This window comes from Pseudophryne corroboree, chromosome 4, assembly GCF_028390025.1.
Source record: "Pseudophryne corroboree isolate aPseCor3 chromosome 4, aPseCor3.hap2, whole genome shotgun sequence".
Taxonomy (NCBI): Eukaryota; Metazoa; Chordata; class Amphibia; order Anura; family Myobatrachidae; genus Pseudophryne; species Pseudophryne corroboree.
Genome location: NC_086447.1, coordinates 24,817,850 through 24,823,261, shown reverse-complemented (window position 1 = coordinate 24,823,261; position 5,412 = coordinate 24,817,850). Strand labels below are relative to the sequence as shown.

The 5,412-nt window shown below is 51.4% G+C and overlaps 2 non-coding genes across 2 annotated transcripts; both read right to left on the bottom strand.

Moving 5' to 3' along the window:
- Positions 1-4,367: 4,367 nt before the first annotated feature.
- TRNAE-UUC (transfer RNA glutamic acid (anticodon UUC)) lies at positions 4,368-4,439 on the bottom strand. Its single transcript has one exon. It is a non-coding gene; the product is annotated as a tRNA-Glu (tRNA).
- A 372-nt stretch (positions 4,440-4,811) lies between these two features.
- Positions 4,812-4,900, bottom strand: TRNAY-GUA (transfer RNA tyrosine (anticodon GUA)). Its single transcript is given in 2 exon segments — positions 4,812-4,847; positions 4,864-4,900. It is a non-coding gene; the product is annotated as a tRNA-Tyr (tRNA).
- Positions 4,901-5,412: the final 512 nt, after the last annotated feature.

The following is a 5,412-nucleotide window of genomic DNA, read 5'->3' as shown; positions in this document are numbered from 1 at the left end:
TTGTGATCGGATCATGCCAGGTAAGTGGCTAATGCTGTAGTTACCGCCTCAATCACTCATTATATCCCCTCTATGTAAGATTATACACTGCAGTGGCTTACCTCAATATATTAACTGCGTATGTAGTGTCTCTTTACCAGCGTAAGTGCGGCTCGTAATGCCAGTTCCTATGCTGCGTGTGCGGATGAAACATAAATCAACTGCAATATCATAGAACAATAATTAAGTTCTATTGAGGCTTAGTTAGTTGTCACAAGTGGTCCCTATGGGTGTAGTATGAGTGGCCGGCAGCCGGGATCCCGGGGGCCAGCACACCGGCAGCTGGGCAAGTACTAATGAGCCCCTTGCGGGCTCGCTGCGCTCACCACACTGCAGGCACGGTGGCGCGCGTAGCACACCACGCTATTAGTCTCCCTCCAGGGGGGTCGTAGACCCCCAAGAGGGAGAATATGTGTTGGAATGCCGGCGATCGGGATCTTGGCGCCGGTATGCCGGTATCCCGGCCGGCGTCATACTGAAGACCACCCATCCCTATACGTGTATCACAGAGCAGCTGAACCAAATCTTCCTGACCACAGGGTCATTTCCTGTTGGTCTGTACTGATTCATGCACGTTCCTGTCCTGACATAACACTGATACAAGTTAAACTGGTTACACACTACAGCGACGTCGGCACAATATGCAGTTTTGTAACGACACATTACCTACATTGCTCAGTGTGTACGGGGGATTGCGCGCTCCTGCGGATGCCAACGATGGATGTTTGGATCTATGCGCTGCAGATAAACACAAGTGCTGTCGCTAGCGTCCTGTATTATGCTAATGAAGGATGGAACATGTTTGTTCCGATGTTCATTAGCATCGCCCTAGTGTGTACACACTATCTAGGGCTGACGGGTATTTGTTTCGATGTCGGAACGAGTCCCTGTCGCTCTAGTGTGTACCCAGCTTTAGACTACAGCTTTCCCGCATCTCACGGGATGTAAATTGCTAAAGTGGTTTGCACATTAATAATTTCTATCAGCGGCGATTTATACAAGTGTAGAGATGTGCCCTATGGGCACATCAGCAGCGCTGGGTGCGTGGCGGCGGCGGGTGTCCGGTGCAGGGATTACCCTTTTCCCTGCACCGGACCAGAGGCATTTGAATGTTGGCGCCCTCCGGGAGCCAATCGCGGCTCCCGGAGCGGCGGCCAGAGAGAGACGCGGCGAGCCAATCGGTGCTTGCCGCGTCATAGGCCCCTCCCCCGGCATCTGACGTCAGACGCCGGGTGGGACCGAGAAGGGAGGCCCGCGCGCAGGAGTGCGAAGAGGACGACGGCGCAGAGGAGCGCGGACAGAAGAAGACGCGACGTGCGGGAGCAGAGGTCAGCGCGCGCGCAGAAGAGCGCAAAGAAGAGGTCAGCAGTCGGGCTCCAGGAAGAAGATGTCCAGCGGCGGCTGGACGCGGAGCAGCGGAGGCGGCGCCGCTGGCCAGGACGGGTCAGCGGCAGAAGAGGGCACCGAAGATCCCTGGAGCAGGTGAGGCCTCAGTGAGGCAACTTCACCCCCTCCCTTTTCCTCCCTCGACCACCAGGGACGGGCATTAGGCCCGAGGGCACAATTCAGGCACTAGGCCTGTGGCGCAGCTAGGAGTTTGGGGGCCAATATTTGATTAGGTGGTTTGGGCATTAGGCCCAAGCCACCCTATCCCTGGGGCACCAGTTAGGCGGGCACTAGGCCCGGGGGGCAAATCAGGCAATAGGCCTGTGGGCATTAGAGGGCGTTAGGCCCTAGCGTATTTTTGGCAATTAGGGAATATTAAGGTGACCCTGGGCACAAGGCCCAGGTCACCCAACGGGCAGCAAGTTAGGCGGGCGCTAGGCCCGTGGGCGAAGTCAGGCCTCCGGCCTGTGTGCAGTTAGGGGGCGCTAGGCCCAGTGAATCAGTGTTTCCCCGAGGTGAGTACCGGTGGCCCTGGGCGCTAGGCCCAGGCCACCCTGAGGTATTTAGGTGGGTAGGCCGTGCGGTGCCCACCCCCTTCCAGCGGCAGGTAGGGATTAAAAAGGGACAGCACCGTTTTATGTTGTATTTCCGATGTGTGTGTTGTTACCGTGCAGGGCAAAAGGTTGTTATAGAGTTTGTGCATAGTTGTGTTGCACCACTTACACTTAGGCCAGTTTGAGGGCTTTGTTATGTAGTTAGTGTAGCGGACGCACACTAGATTAGAGTTAGGCCCTGCACGGCTGTTTCTCTTCTTGCCTCCTTACAGGGACCTGTAAGTGGAGAAGATCGGAGTACAAGACGTAGGACGGTGAGTAACATCGGTCTGAGCGTTTGTCTGTGTGTGTTTCTTTCTATCTCCCTTCCTTCAGGGCAACGGTGAGCCTTGCACGCCGGTGCAAGGTAGAATTTCCACCTGGCGCGAGAGTGCCAATAGGTGAAATTCGGGCTCTGAGGCGGACGCCTGGGATGACCCTCACCTAGCCCGAAAGTACTATTTTTCTAGAGGTCGGAGGGCGTTTCGGTCCACAGGTAGGAGGACGTCACTCAGCAATCTCTTTCCTCCTAGGTCGTCGTGTCCGGGTCCGACGGAAGAGTTGCCAGGTCCGTTGAAGGTTCCGGTACCTGAAGGTGAGAGAGAGCGGCGCCTGGTGCGTACAGAGTCTACACCTGCACGGCAGCAGGCACCACACGCACCCCGCAGCCGCACCTCTCACACAAGCGGGCCCCCAGCACATCACCCCGATGCGCATTTTGCCCGTAGCTTAATCATGGAGCTGACCAGAGGGCGGGTCCACTGCATTTAAATAGGTTAACCGACCAGTTCAGAAGTGTAATAGCCAATGAGAATGTGCCACCGCCCTGTTCTGTAATTAGGACACTCGTAGTCATCTGCCTATTCCTTAAACAGGGGAGACTAATGGAGTGTCCATTGATAGATTCTGCACAGGTATAATAGGAGTTAATGGAGCTGACACAGAGGGAATATAAATGAATTGAGGAGGGTTTAACCAGGTATGGTGCATAGGCTTGAAAGAATCATTGGTGTTCTAGCAGTGACAAGCCCGGAGGCAAATATAATAAAGAATGAAACTTATTAAAGAACAACATCCATGATTCTCTGCAGTTACTGTATGCTGACAGAAGATACCAGGTTAGTCACAGAAATGATGATATGACAATAGTACCGGAATGGACTGAAGCGCTCGATCCAGGGGTGATCTGGTATCTTAACTCTGGAAACACTGAAGAAAGGCAGAGTCCATATAACAATGATAACCGGAGTGGAATCGGGACAGACTGGATCATACAGAGACACTGGCATGGAGGCGCTCTGTACAGATCTGCTATTTCCTGGATAGAGACTGTTGTACTCAGAAATTGGTAATCCCAGGAAGTTACCTTTATACCTTGCAGTGTGGATTCATTGGATGTTGCAGTCAGCTGATGAAAGGAGCTCCAGGATTGGACAATGGAGGATCAGCTGATGGAATCCAAGATGGCAGCGCCCATGTCCGGACTTGGAGGGAAACTCTGACTAGGCCCAAACACCAGGAAGTGAGCACCATCAGAAATAAACACCGAAACAATGGAAGACAGCGCTGTGAAGTATTATGCACAGAAGCAGCAGCCGCTGCAGGAGACTTCATGCTAGATCAGCGCTGGCAGACCTCTGGGAGCAATGTGCGGATACAGTGCGCACGGACCTTTGCACCAGCCAGGACAGGCATCGCATAGGTAAGAAAGTACTTTTAAAAGTCCGGAGTGTGACATGCTTCCAGGGAAGCGATAGCACCTCCAGTCTCATCCGCATCCGGCCCTCTATCAGTTGTATCTCTACGTCCTGATTATAAAGTATCTACAGCACTCAGGGCGATATCCAACTAGCCCCCATGCAAGTTTGGCTGTTAAAAACAGACAAATATCGCGATTAATGACCGATGGTTTAATTATTGTGGTATTTAATTTGAGGCTGTTTTTAACAGCTGAGATTGGACCCGCTGATGGCGTGAATACTTATGGGTCCCATGTGGTCTTGCGGCTTCGGCGGCTGCTTATCAGAGATTATGTGCCTGATCCATGCAAATCATAATACTCGTAAAGCGCCATTATCGGGGGTGGTGGGGGGGATGGACGCCGGCATCAGGACTAATATGCTATCCCCACTAATGTTTTATATAGCTTCAGCTTGGTGTACTTGGAGTATCGCTGAGCCAGTATGGGGGAAAGATCAATATTCTCCTCTTGTCATGCAGACATGTTGGCTGTATATAGGTTCTGTAGGTGTAAGAATCTTCTTTACAAAACCACATACATGTAGCGCTCTGTCTGCTGGTTGTGAGCCCTGTAATTAGCAGTAAATCACACAGCAGAAATAAGTCATCTTCCCATACCGGGAGTCGAACCCGGGCCGCCTGGGTGAAAACCAGGAATCCTAACCGCTAGACCATATGGGAGCTGATGGTGACCACACAGTGCCCAGTCTCTGTCAGACACCCTGGGTTTATCACATATAACCTAGTGACCCTTTCCCTGGCTGGTGCTCCCGGTGACTCCTCTCTCCCAGCAGACAGACCGTGAGCTGAGCTATGGAGAGTAACACTAGAGACAGGTATCGCTACCGGCTGTCTCTGCCCAGTGCTTAGGTGTAGTGTGGTAAGCTGTAATTACAGTAATAGATGTGCAGCAGCATGCAGTGTGAGGAATAACAGGTTCCGTCACTGAGTGTTATCAGGTATATCAGTCTAGGTCTCTCTCCTATATATCAGTGTATGAGGAAGATATTCAGATATCTCAGGAACTAGACAATAATAAAATTAGGAAAACTTTCCTTCGAGCCGGAATTGAACCAGCGACCTAAGGATCTCTGCATCATACCCACTACAGTCCTCCGCTCTACCAGCTGAGCTATCGAAGGGACATATCAAATCGTGTTTATCACATGATGGATATATAAAAGGACAGAAACTGTGACACTCATGAACTCAAATGTCTGAAATGTCAGTACACAGGGGTGTATCCAGGGGTCCGAGCACCCCTGTCAAAAACAGGGACTGGCGCCCCCCTCCTTCATATTTGAAATAGGGAAAGGTGCATGTGCCAAAAAAGGGGCATGGCCACACAATAGTACCCCCAATTCACATGACACCTCACAGTAATGTCCGTTATTCACGTTACACTACACAGTAGTACACCTTATACACATTATGCCATACAGTATTGCCTCTTACACACATTATGCCATACAGTATTGCCCCTTACACACATTATGCCATACAGTATTGCCTCTTACACACATTATGCCATATAGTATTGCCCCTTACACACTGTGTGTGCACTCCAGCTCCCACTGGGAAGTCATCTCCTCCAGTACATTCTGGGACATAGAAGAATTTTCATCGTTGAAGTGATCGGAGTGTGATTGACAGG